The 14,118-nt window shown below is 34.0% G+C and overlaps 1 protein-coding gene across 2 annotated transcripts in view; it reads right to left on the minus strand.

Annotated features, from left to right (window-relative positions):
- Positions 1-14,118, minus strand: part of LOC108969593 (tubulointerstitial nephritis antigen-like) — a 97,167-nt gene that overhangs the window by 55,000 nt on the left and 28,049 nt on the right. Inside the window, exon 1 of one of the 2 annotated variants that reach the window (XM_018934398.1) lies at positions 12,924-13,112. The exons of the other annotated variant lie outside the window; for it this stretch is intronic. The gene's annotated coding sequence lies outside the window, so the exon portion shown is untranslated. Of the gene's footprint in view, positions 1-12,923; positions 13,113-14,118 lie in introns of those variants that run through there. 2 annotated transcript variants of the gene reach the window in all.

Consider the following 14,118-nt stretch of genomic DNA (forward strand, 5'->3'; position numbering starts at 1 on the left):
TTTTGTGTACATGCCGGCCATTCTTATGTTGCTGCCCTCTCACAAACGTTCTTGTAGTAGGATTCACAACGCCATTTTCAGTTCACTGTCGTGCTGCTGCAGYCTGTCGCTAGCATTGTGTTCCGCGCATAAGGCTGTAGTAGTCTACGAATGTCGTATTGAAACCAGCTGACAAACACATCTATAAATTTTTTAACGTGGTATCAAAAACGGGATCAGATAATGCCACGGCTGTTCTAATAGTCGTAACAAAATTGTTGGGCAAACAGCCTTCACGCATTGCTAGCAAGTTCAAACCCAATCCTCATTTCCCGATTTGAACAATTATTTACCACACCCTAAAAGGTATATGTAACAGAATGGTCTTTAATTGGTTGAGAATTACAGTGCTTAGAAGTGCTTGAACTAAAATGAGTCAACTAATAACAAGAACAGCACTTCGCTTAGCAGAAAATTATGCTCTCTAACAAATACTAAAAGAATTCAAACAGCATTGCGGTATCAAGCTATGTTAGTTTGGTGTTAGTAGTACGTTAGTGTAGTGCTAATAGAGACTTAACATGACTCTCATTATTAAAAAGGTGAGTGCTGTAAGAGTTTTTTCGCTGCAAACAAGAAAGGTACTCACATATGTATGTATGCAGTCAACAGCTCAGCTCTTGTTATCAAGTACTGGAAGTTATTCCTAATCATTCAAAATATGCACAAGCAGACATAGATACATACATAGGTGTTTGAATGTTGTTCTGGGCCAGTCTCTGTTACTGACAGAAATATTTATTAGAAGAGGCTAAGATAAAAGTTACATAGTCCATGCTTAAAAGTATCTCATGTCTGGAAAAACTTTTTCTGACTGAATGAATGAAATGCTCTCACTATATATGTACATATGTATGTATACATATGTATGTATACATATGTATGTATACATATGTATGTATATACTTATGTGTTTGGAAATATATTTGTACTTTATAGCTCTTCTTGTTTAACCATTGAAAATTTAGGTTTTTTATTGTTTACTTGTGCGTATTTTAATTGCTTTAGTAGCACTTCGGTAGACACTTGTTTATAACGCTAAAATAGTGGCGGTTTCTCATCTAGATTTTATAATAATCATGCGAAATTTGTTTTGAATTTGTGGGAGAAAATTAAAATACCCTATGACTAAGTGCTTTTAGCTGAATAACAACATACATATAAACACATTAGACAACATAACATAACATAGATATGTTTTAGTATTTTTTTGTTTGGAGGATTTGCAAAAATTTTCCACAACAAAAGTGGATAAACATAAACAAAAGTGTGAGCCACTTTACGTACTCATGTCCATGAATATAAGGAAGTAGCGAATTCTTCAGAAAATAAAATAAATCTCAATATAGTTTTCAGGGTGATGTTTAAGAAAGTAGCTGAAAAAAGGCTGTAGCGATAAAGACGACAAGAGCGAATGATAATTGTGTCTAGAAATTGTAGGCAGAGCAAATGAATGATCAGATGTGGTTGCAAGCTTTTAAATATTGTCATACGAGTATTTGGGTCATATGAAGTATAGCTCGCGTTGCAGAGTTAAGATTTCAAAATAAATAAATCTTCGTAGACATTGACCCAGTTTTGTTTCGGAATGCAACGGAGATACAAAATTTGTACTATAAATACTCTCGAGAACAGACAAAATTTAACACTATAATTATAATCAGATAATATAACTTATAATACCTATTGCTATAAAAACACAAAAAAAATTAAATTGAAGAAAATCCCGAACGAACGAAAATGTCCGATAAAATTTTTGTTAGAAAATATAGTGGTAAGGTTTGCTTGGCCCCGAGTGTTCCTAAAAATTCTTCTCGGGAAAACGAATTATCAAAATATCAAACAAAAAAAAAAATATTAGCCTCAATTGCACCGAAACTATAAAACCCTTCTACGAAAACTACGAATCAGTTTTTATCTTGATTTTGATTGATGCTGTGACAGTTATATGATATAGTTATCCGATCTGAAAAGTATTTCAACAGATTACACTGCTACCTTTGAAAAATTTTTGTGTAAAATTTAAATAAAATATCTTTTCAAATAAACAGTTTTCCATACAAAAAACTTCCATAAAAAAAATTTTGATCGATTAGTTCGTATGGCAGCTATGTATATGCTATAGTGGTCCGATTTTGGCGGCCTCTACCCGCTTTTTGGAGAGAAGAGGACATTTGATAACCTTAATATTGATACCTCAAGAAGAGTGTGGCTTGTCGCGCCTTATATGTATCTCGTATATGAAATGGATAAGCTTACTGAAGAGAAATGTCCAAAGAGCGGGAAAAAATTACGTCGTATGCTTTTGCTTATGCTTGCTTTTTAGTGCCCTATTCAAAACCTCTATATTTAGTAAGCGATTTCAGGATGCCACGGTTACTTCTGCTTAGTTGTGAATTCATAGTTTTTGGGGTTGTTTAAAAAATATTTGATGAAAAAAGATACGATATATTAAAAAAAAAAATATCAAATTAGAGGATGGCAATTTCAGGAACTTTTGGGGAAAAGTTTGTAAACGATTTCAAATTGAGATTATATCAAGTTTGCATTCACATGTAGGTTTTATACTTATTATTAATGTTATGCCAAAAAGTAATTGTTTGATTAAGGTATACAATAAAAATATACATCCAAAGAAAGTTTTATTTCTCAATTATGTATACAAGTACCTATAGTATAAAACGTGCCAATCAACACACTCGTCTCATCATTCCAACGCAAATGAGGTTGAATATTTCATTTAATCAAAATTCACTAAAGCATGCGAACAATATATTATATATACACTCTTGTATATCTTGAAATTTCTTTTTCGTTGTCAACACAGAAAAAAAAACAAAAAAAAATAAATAACAAACCATATAAACAAAGGCATTAAAAATTTCTAAAAATAAATCACCAGGCTCTGATTTATCAACAATTATTAATCGAAATCAAGGCATGCCCAATAACCATCTAATGGTCAGCGCGGAGATTTTAATGACAAACAAAAACCTTTCAGGAATATTTATGCCGAACTGAGTGGTTAGCGGAATCGGGCTTATTGATAGTGTAAATCGGTAGACGCTGGACATGAATGTCAAAAGCTGACGCTGTGGATGTTTTGTGGTAAATAAATGCTTAGTTTTGTGGTTACGCAAAAAATTGTTAACAAAGTGAAATGCTAATGAAAGAAAGTGTGGGAAAAATTGCAAATTTTTCAAGTTGTTAGATATTTAGTTCTATTTGTTGTATCAATAAGTTTATTTTGAAAATAAATACTTATGTAATAATTTTAAATCTGCAATTTATAAGAATGTGTAGGTTTAAAGGGTGATTAATTTCGAGGTTAATTACTTTGTTAAAGAAAAATCACAGAAACTTCAAATTGAATGGGGAATATATCACGAAAGAGCAATCTTTGGCATTTATTTGTTGAAGATCATCTCTTTAAAATGTCTATCCTAATAGCCCAATTTTAAATGATTCGTTCTAGCATTTCAACTGGTCACTTGCGAATGACAGAAACTTTGTTGAACTGTTCAAGAGCCCATAGAGCGAAACGATGTTCTTACACAAGCTGTGTTTGTGCAGAAAAAGTTTCCGACGACATCTCGTTGTTTGAAAGTTCATATCCAAATTTGTTTTGAACATTATTAGGTTAACAAATCCTTTTCTTTTACAATGCATGCCTAAATAAGGACTCTCCTGGACGTTTCACTGACCATTGGAGTAGCTTACCACTTTCAGTGGGTCAAGCAATCTTAAAAATGTGCGTCATCACTACCGAGAATCTTGTTTTGAACTATATTTTTTTTTTTTATTTTAAATTAAATAAGTTCTGCATATTTTTATGTGCCAAAACAGGATGGTTCAAATGCTAGACGCGTTTAATTTTTATGCGATCAAAAAAAAAAAAAAAAACTGCTTCAAAACGTTTCGTGTATGCAAAATCTATTTCTTAAATATGGTTTCGACTAAAGGGCATAATCGACCGTTTGTGCAATTACATTGCTCAATTGGCACTGAAATCAAGTGTTTTGAAAATCAAGACCTACTTCATTTTCCATACTAAGACCTTATTCTGTAAGTCTATTCGAAAAAACAATTCACTTGAGACACTGTTTTCGAATATTCGTTAGCTCTTTAGTTGTGAAAAGCAAAAACGAAAATGTATCTAAGTAATTACTCTGGCACAGGGTGGTACAACTTTCGCATAATTATGAGTTAGATGCGAATTTCGAATGCAATATACTTTCGAATCGATAGAGATCCATTCTTTCTTGACAAAAAGGTAATTCGCCTTAGATACTAAAGAGATGCCCAACTCTCCTGTCATTGGAAATGAGAGAGCAGCTCACCCACCCGACTTCGACAGCTGACTCGATCGGAAGCTTTTGACGGAATGACTGGAACGGCGAGATTGAAATTCTACCAAAAATATATCGGAAATAAAAAATGTAAAATAATGAAAATTAAGTGAAATGCGAAACTAAAATATATTTGTAAAGTAATGCATAATATTTTTAATTCAAATTAAAAATTATGTCAAAAAGCGATAATGATAATTGCTCAATTCACTTTATTAAGTATGGAAAATTCAAAAATCAATTGTTTCAATATACTAAAAGAAAAGTATTTATATACTACAAAAAAACAAAAAAAAAAAAAAACAAAAAAAAAAAAATTCTCCATATATTAAAAGTCCAATATATAATAATAATGATTCGTTTGATTTGGTTGTGTTAATTTAAATGCCCAAAAATTACTATTTTTTCCGATCTGGCTGTAATGGAAAATCTTATAAAAGAACGCTAATTTGAAGGCTCTCTCACACTGGAATCCCTGCTTCTAATTACAGAATTGATTGATTTAGTCTTGTGGATCCTCTAACGAATAATTTCTTTACTTTTTAAGTAAGAGTATACCATACAATTTCAAGATTATTTTCTCCACTATCTTATACAAAAATAGCGTTTTTACAAGCCTGATCTGTTCGTGTTGTCATTAGTGATCCTCAAGATGAAAGCCATACGCGAATTTTGACACAATTCTCACGGAAAAGCAAATGAAATAATATTTTGGATTAAATTTTTTTAAAAATTATCCAGTAAGTTTTTTTTATTTTTCTGAAAAGTACAACAATGTCACCAAAAAAAACCTTGTTAAAGCAAAAAAAAACAGTAATTTTATATATAATAATATCATATAAACGACAAATATGGACTTTCGCCAAAATGTTCAAGTATTCTTTTGTTTATGCGACATTTGTAATTGTCTTTAAAAGCACTTTATTGGACGTGTTCCACTTCTTTGGTTTATAGGTTTGTGTCTGCCCTTCTTTTTTTACAGTCGGTACATTTTTCCAACTTATCTGTCATCAGCCGTGTGGGCGTCAATTCTACTTTCTCATTTTTGGCACATTTTTTACTACAACCTAGAGCGTTAATTTAATTCTATTATAGGCACACGACGCTTATCGCCGAAAGACAAACAACCAGACAGGCAATTCAGCGAATGGCAAAGCCACTTGACAGCCGAAACTAGAAACAAGCAAACACAAATGGGTTGACTGACTATCAGTGATGATCGCTGTGAAGCTGATAAAGAGGTAGTAAATACATACAGGTATGTGGGTACCACATTCGGCAGCGTGCGCAAGCAGGGTAGTAGCTAGTGGGTTCATTAGCTGTAGGGAATCATAACTTTTACGCGCAATTAAAAGCCGACCGGTTCTCGAATTCGAAGTTAGACCAATAAAATGATGCCTCCATTCAAGTTAAACTAGTTCAAATGCTGGCGCGCAGATGACGTGTGACGTTCGCATTGTCTATATGTCGCAGACGATTTCAATTTCGGTTGTTATGCGAATGCGCAGAGTTATCACCGCTGTCACGGAATGTGCATATTTAATGGCTTAGAAGTGTGAATAGATACAACAAAAAAAGAAAGACGTAATCACTATGTCAATTGAAATGTGCACAAATTTGCATAATAATGAGTTGTTGGCTGGTTGGCGGCTGACGCCGAGTGCGATAACGAAGGCACGGCTGAACAGCGAAGGTGAGGCTGGCGGCAAAGCAACTTGGGTGGCGAGTTTTTTGCAAATGTTTTTTTTTTACGTTTTTGTTTGCAATTTTGGAAATATACGGACAATTTAAGGTGCTATAAAAATCAATATTCTAATGTTGATCTATAAAATTTTCTATTCGATACAAAAACTTCGAAAAAAAATGTTGCTTTTTCAACGGGAGAATTTTGTTGTCTTTGCAAATTTTTCAATAATGGCCACACCGACTGGAGTACCAAATAGTAAAATTTGGGCGGGGTGTCGTCTTTTAATAGTGGGCGATTGAAGTGGAGCTACTTTTTGAGTCGAATCAAGCCGTCAAATTTTTTTTTTTTTCAACATTGTTTAGATTTTCAACGTGGAAGGACTTACGAATAATTAACGTTTACAAATCGTTCAACTTTATTCCGAAAATTCACGATCTGTAAAGAATGTGTTTCGTGCGCTTCGTTCAACCTATGGTGAACATAATCGGCCTACTGAGCGTACTAATCGCAACACCATTACCTATTTTGAGGGCAGGCATTCATTATATTCGACCGAATATATCACGACACGAAGACCGTGGAGAGTCGTTTCGGACTGACGTATGGAACGACGAAAGGCATAAAAAATGTAGCTTGTGCAAGAAGAGAAGCCGTTCGACCTGCCCATCGCTTCGCTCTATGGTCTCCTGAAAAGTTTCAAGAAGATCCGTCGTTTTCGAGGAAAATTTTGTGGGATCCATTTCTGGCTCAATTTGTAGGTAAACAAGCAAATTTGCCCCATTTGTGGTGAAGAGCCACCTGAAAAGATTCAAGAGCTGCCATTTCATCTAGAAAAAATAATGGTTTGGTGTGGTTTGTGGGCCAGTGAAATCATGGCTCCATATTTTTTTACAAATGATATCAGCGGGGATGTAACCGTCATCGAAAATTGGACAACATTCGAAAGAGATAATCTTCAAAAATTAAATGTCGGAGAATGTTCTTTCGAATGACAATAAACATTTCGCATTAAATTTGAAGTTTCTGTGTTTTTTCCTTAACAAATTGTGGAACCTCGAAATTTATCAACCTTTAGTACCGAAACCGAAAAATAAAAAGGTTTTTGTAACAAAGATAAATAAACAATAGAAGTTACTTGACAATTGATTTACGCATGCAACGAAAGGTTTGCTAACAAGAATATATATTTTAAACAGAAAACTGCGATTAAATTAACAAAGGAAATCGAAAAAACACACGCTTTCATGTGTTTGTGCGCTGACAACAATTTAACTGAAATAACAATTATAATAAAAACAATAAAAACTGTCATTAAACAGACACCAATGACAACATAAACAAAATTATGTCATGTAACAAAATTCAATGACAGCGCTGCTGCCAAACAGCCATCACTCTTCTCTCATTTATTACATTCACTGGGTGAACGTCTCTTATTTTAGCATTTGCCTGCCAAGCCAGTAAGTGAAATTACCAAAAATTCCTCAAATTCGTTTTCATTTTCAGCAAATTCGACAGAGCAAATAGATTTTAATATAAATATTCCTTTTAATTGACCGTAAGCAGACAGAAATAGCAAAAGAATTTGACACTTTTAATTTATGTTATGGCAACTAATGTCATCAGCCATCTGTAAAACAAATTGGTGTAGCAGTAACAGAGCTGTCAGTGTTTTTTTTTTTTTGGCCGCCAGTCAACTTGGCGTATTGCCCGCTTATTTTGTGTAATGTTGTTTGTTTTGTTTTTTAATTGCTTCTGTTTTCATTTTCATTTGTTGATAATGCAAATGTCATAGTTTTTTCTGCCGGCCACAAATTTTAATTTACAGCGAAGTTTGTTTTTGTGGCGAGAAAAGAGACAATGTAAATAATTTCAGATGCCATTGTCATGGTCAAATTCGATAAAATATTCAATAAGGATGAATTATAGTTGAATTAGATTATAGTTTTCGTGTTCTCTTTTTTCGGTCGTTGACACATTAACATTGAAAGTTATATATTACATATGAAAATATATATAGGAGATATGTATATGTCTATAAATATAAAATATTTAGTCTCTACTGATTGCTTGTTGTATTTTTTTCCCCCATAATATAATGTAAGTCAGCACTCATGACAGAAATAGACTTGCTCAAAAGCACTCCAGGGGTCACCTTGTTAGCAATAGCACCAATTCTTCCATATTTGAATTGTATGGGTGCGCGGTCACTGCAGAGTCATCGGAAACTGCAATGCCGATGAACTTTCTAGGTAGGACATCCTCAACCCAACTTCATCCAATGGAAATCTTGTCGGATTTTTTCGTTCTAGAGCACAGCTTATGGACCTACTGTGAGCTCGTCATGTACCGCACAATAACCAGAAGTTGTACGCCTGCGAATTCCTTCTAGCCCAGAGTGAACTATAAGAGGGCCTCCGAACTACTTATTCATGTAAGTCATCTCATTGCTATTGTAGATCGTCTGACTGAACATTATCCAATAGATTCACATGCGCTGTGGCAAAATATTTTGTCGAATGCTATTTGCCAGACTGGGATTGTAGTATCTCGATAGATACACCTTCGGCTCAAAACATTGTCGATCTATGAGGATCTATGAGGATGGTTATCCATTTTTAGTTATTAATGGGTAACGACTAACAAGTAACAGCAAGTAACCATCGATTAGGTTCAACCCTGCAACCTAACCTTATTTTTCTTTATTATATTTACTGTTGTAAACTCGGCTAGAACCGCGTAAGCCAGCTCCTCTTCAACCTAGTATTTCTAATATAGTGCAAGTTCTCTGTTCTTATGTTTCCACCGGCGGCTACTGCGTCGAATACTCTCAAAGCTGGAGTATTTTCATCCATTCGGACGACACGACCTAGCAAGCGTGGCCACTGTCTTTTAATTCGCTGAACTAGTTCAACGTCGTATATCTCGGTCAGCTCATCGTTCCGTCGAATACGGTTTTTGCCGTTGCCAATGCGCAAGGATCATACATCTATCGCAGAACCCTTCTCTTGAAACTCGTGGCGCCGACTTATCAGATGTAGTCATCGTCCATGCTGACTTGTAGAGTATGGTCTTTGTTCGTCGAGAGAGAACTTTACTTCTAAATTGTCTACTCAGTCCGAAGTAGCACCTATTGACAAGAATTATTCTTCGTTCGATTTCGTGGCTAACGTTGTTCCAAGATAGTCGAAATTATATACGACTTCGAAGTTATGACTTTCAACTTTAACGTTGGAGCCAAGTCGCAAGTGAGATAGCAGGAGATATTATGTCTTGACCTCGTTCACTACAACACCCATTTGTAGACGCACGATAGAGAGTCGCCTTGTCTGAAACCTTGTTTGGTATCAAACGGTTCGGATAGGTCTTTTTCGATTCTGACGGAGCCTTTGGTATTGCTCAACGTGAGTTGATCAGTTTTGCAGGGACTTAAGCTAACCTTTTGCTTGAGAAAACATTATAATCTTCAAATAAATTGTTTTGATTGGACGACTGTAGCATATAGCTGCTATTAAAACGGACCGATCAAAATCGTAAAAGTCCTATATTCACACAGACCTACATATCGACTATTACAAAAATATTTGCGCTCACCTTCAGTAACGGGTCTTCTTAAAAGTACATACTTAGTTCATAATAAAATAAAAATTCTTCGAATTTTTGAATTGCACTTGAATAGCAGAAATAATTTGCATGTGTAATTGCAGTTTCTACTTAACTTAAATATATTTCTGAGTATTGTTGCACACTTTTTGAAGACAATTGCAAAATACGCTGCCAAATGACAATATGATTAAGCCCATGCAGCGCAAAATAGCCGATTGCACTTGATATTTTCTTAGTGAAATTCATAACAGTGTATTTAGCGACGAAAACAAATGTCACAAGCTATTTTTAGACAAATTATTCGTAATTATGTGTTAATTAATAACAGAACGCAATTTCATTAAAAATAGAAGTGGCGAAATTTCAACTATTTCATTGTGTTTTTGTAATTGAAATAGCACACGAAATGAACACAATTAATCAAAATACAAACATTTATACAGCAGAATCAAAAACATATATAATAGTGTATATATTATAAATATATAAAACACATATACAAATGTGCATCGTGGGCTACTAGTGCGAAATGAAGTTCAGAGCGGCATAATTTAACGGTCCACTCAACAATGAAAAACATTTTTGATAACTAGTTGTGCAGCATAATTGTGATCGCGCTGCTGATTATCACGATGAGCGCCAACAGCCATTATAAAATGGCAATAAAAGTGTCAAATGTCAAGAAATTGTTAAAAGGCGAGCCGACAAGCATAAATATTTATAAACTTATACACATACGTACATTTGCATGAACGAGCTAGCTGACAGCTATGAAGTGAGCGTAACACTTCAGCTGATTTATTCTGGATGGTAAACGCTAGTATATAGAAAACAATTATGCAATAGTATTAAACGTTCGTGTGTATAGAGTGGTTGCAATTTTTTAATAGGATAGTTCTTAATGTGGAAGGATTTTTTGTTTTCAGATTTACTAAACCTCTAGGCTAAAGAGAGAACTGTAAAGTTGTAGACATGTGGTCCAAACGACAAAAATCTTAACCCTTAAAGAAAACTCTAAAATTAAAAAGTAATTCTGAAAATTTCCCAACCTGCACATAGACATATTTGGAAATTGTATGGCTGCGAAAGTTCCCACCAAACCCTGAGAATATGGGTTCTTAAAAGAACACGTATCTGAACACTCGGGTATCTTCATAAGCTTTGACTTCATACCGAATCGTTTGGATCATGGAGTCGCCAAGCCGAACTATGGCCGTTCCTTCTCTACTCTTATATCGACGAGAGAATTGTGAAATGGAAGAAATCATTAGACGAGAGAAGCAAGGGAAGGTTGGTGAAGGGCTTTAATGTCAGGTGCTCTCTATTAACTCCAGCTTCAGACTTCCTGACTCATGCAATGTCTTCCAACCCTAGGTTACAGCCATTAAGGTAGCAGCAGATCTACTATTCCAGATCATTATTTTCGTCCATGCTGTAAGGTTGGGAATCATATCGGACGCCGTCTGCAAAAGCTGTATGGAAAAATATGAGGTGGAAACAACTTAACACTTCCTTTTTGACTGTCCCGGGTTTTGGAGGTCAAGGTTTACACACTTGAGAGCGCATACCTTCAGACAACCCACCGAACTTTCGGGGTTGGAAATTAAACGCCTGTGAAAATTTGTATTAACTACTATTCATTAGTTAGAACTTATTTTCTATGGATTTACAAAGCAGTAAGTAGTCCACGTGCGATATTTGTTCAGCCATTTAACCTAACCCTTACCTAACGTCTGGCTATAATGTTTGCATTTAGTTCATAAAATTTGGTTTTTTTTTAGCTTTTTTTAAGAGAATTCATATATAATATTTTTAAAAATTTTACTACCCTTTTATATTGTATTATCTGCTGGGTCTGCACATGTATCATCAATAATGTGCTAAGTAGTGATGTAACCGCTGACATATAGAATTTATACCACTTCGCTCTGATACAATAAATCATGGTTCTAATTATTTATATATGCAGGTATGTATATCTTGATATTATTTGTCAATAAAAATTTAATACATACATAGAATATACCATATTTACACTGTCAACACGGTGATTCTGAAGCTCTAACTCTTAACAACAACTAAATTGCTATAAAAGTAAACAAAAAAAATGCCATATTTTTCGAATTGATCTGCAATAAAATTACGCGAATAATTAATGTCGATTATTATATAAAAAGAATAAGAATTAACATTGCTATGAATTTAAATGCAACAACATGAAATATTTGTATATTTTTTTAGTTATGGATCCGAAAATTTGAACAATATTTTCACAAACACATTGTTTATTCACTGTTTATTTACAAATCGTATTCGTATTGACCTATATTTGAAATCAGATCGTTTGAAATTTTGCATAGGAATTCACTTTATCGATTTGCATTTTCGAATATTTTAAATTTTTATTGTCTGTTCAAAACGGTTTACGTCACAAGTTAACCGGCATTACTGACATACATGGATCACATATGTATGTATAGTATACATATCTATGTTATATACTCTTGTGTGAGTATATACGCAGACAAGAATACATAATAAAGTATGTAAAAGTGAGGCTGAAGGGGTTCAGAGTTTCCACACAGAGCTTTATATTTTGCACATTATTTGCATACTTCTTTAACTGAATTAAGTAATCGCATAAATATACACGCACAAGTTGGAGATACATACATTTATATACATACATAGATGCTAAAAATCAACTTTTTACAAAAGCACTGCAGTAATGCAAATTTATACGTATGTTTGTATGTGTGTTTATTTATGTTAATAGCCTTGCATGCGTCTATTGTTGTCGTCACATGGAAACAGCAGGGACTCTCCATGAAACTGTAACAAAACCACTTCAGTACAAAACAGCGAGAGAAATGTTTGTAAGTAAATGGTATCGATATTATCCACAACTCACAAAGGAAAATATATAAAAGCCCATAAATACATAAATATTTACTCTGAAAGGTTTATTTCGAATAAGATCAAACAAAATAAACACTAATTTTTGTTTAACTAAACACTAAGCCCGAAAGCTGAACCGACTGCTGGGGAATGGATATAATTAACATTTGCAAAACATACACACTTTAATAAACATTTTAAAGGCACCAGCTCCCAAAAGTTTATATAAGGAATTTAAATCTAATTTTTTTTTAATTGAAGTATTGAAAATATCGAAAAGTTCATAAAATTCATCATTATACCTTTAAAGTACTGATTTAAGAGGAAATGGACTCTTAACTTACCCTAGTTGCTGCCACCCGGCAGGTCGGCCGCCTGCTCCATTGAAGTTTCACACACAATTCACTTTAAATACTCTTAATATTTGCTTTATTCTCACTTATACTTTAATTATTTCACTATACCCTTTATATATATCAAAAACTAAACACATAATTTACTAAATTTAAACTTCCTTGCACTTTTAACAAACGCACACAATTTATTCACTATTTTTAATTTGACATGTCACCGCGATTATTGTTATTGTTGGCATGTAACAGCTGACGAAGGGCTGCATTGGCAAAACACAATTGTGATGCTGTATAGGTGTGATTAGGATAGCAAAAGTAACGAACGAGTGTTTGTATTTTTTTTTTTTTTGCAAAACTGCTGATTTACAAACAACCAAATATATACTTGTGTGTATACACATACACATACTTTACCTAGAACGGCTCTGACGGCAATTATTTACAAGTATGTTGTAATGTTAATTAGCTTCACGGTGTTCGCGTGTTTGAAAATTGTTCGGTTAATTTGCAAATAAGCGTGAAGTGTGAACTTCAAACTGTTTAGTATAATATTTACAGAGCAAACATATAATATAGACGTTATATATATGTATATCCTCCTATATGTACATACATATATACATAAACATTTAGCATCGTTATGGTTTTTGTCTGGACTGTAATGTCAATATTGTGTTCTCATATATCAATCAACATCCGATTTGTAAATATGCATCCAAATGGGGTAAGCTGGATAGATCAGTGATATTTTGAGTTAACCTTTTCTGAATCATACATTTTTATACTCTCGCAACAAAGTTGCTAAGGAGAGTATTATAGTTTTGAAAAGATAACGGTTGTTTATAAGTCCTAAAACTAAAAGAGTCAGATATAGGTTTATATATACCAAAGTGATCAGGGAGACAAGTACGGTTGAAATCCGGATGTCTGTCTGTCCGTCCGTTCGTCCGTCCGTGCAAGCTGTAACTTTAGTAAAAATTGAGCTATCATGATGAATGGTACAAAATCGGCCCACTGCCACACCCACAAAATGGCGAAAACCGAAAACATATAAAGTGTCATAACTAAGCCATAAATAAAGATATTAAAGTGAAATTTGGCGCAAAGGGTCGCATTATTGAGGGGCATATTTGGACATTTTTTTGGAAAAGTGGGCGTGGCCCTGCCCCCTACTAAGTTTTTTGTA

Source organism: Bactrocera latifrons, unplaced genomic scaffold (genome assembly GCF_001853355.1).
Source record: "Bactrocera latifrons isolate USDA-ARS-PBARC rearing strain unplaced genomic scaffold, ASM185335v1 scaffold_105, whole genome shotgun sequence".
Taxonomy (NCBI): Eukaryota; Metazoa; Arthropoda; class Insecta; order Diptera; family Tephritidae; genus Bactrocera; species Bactrocera latifrons.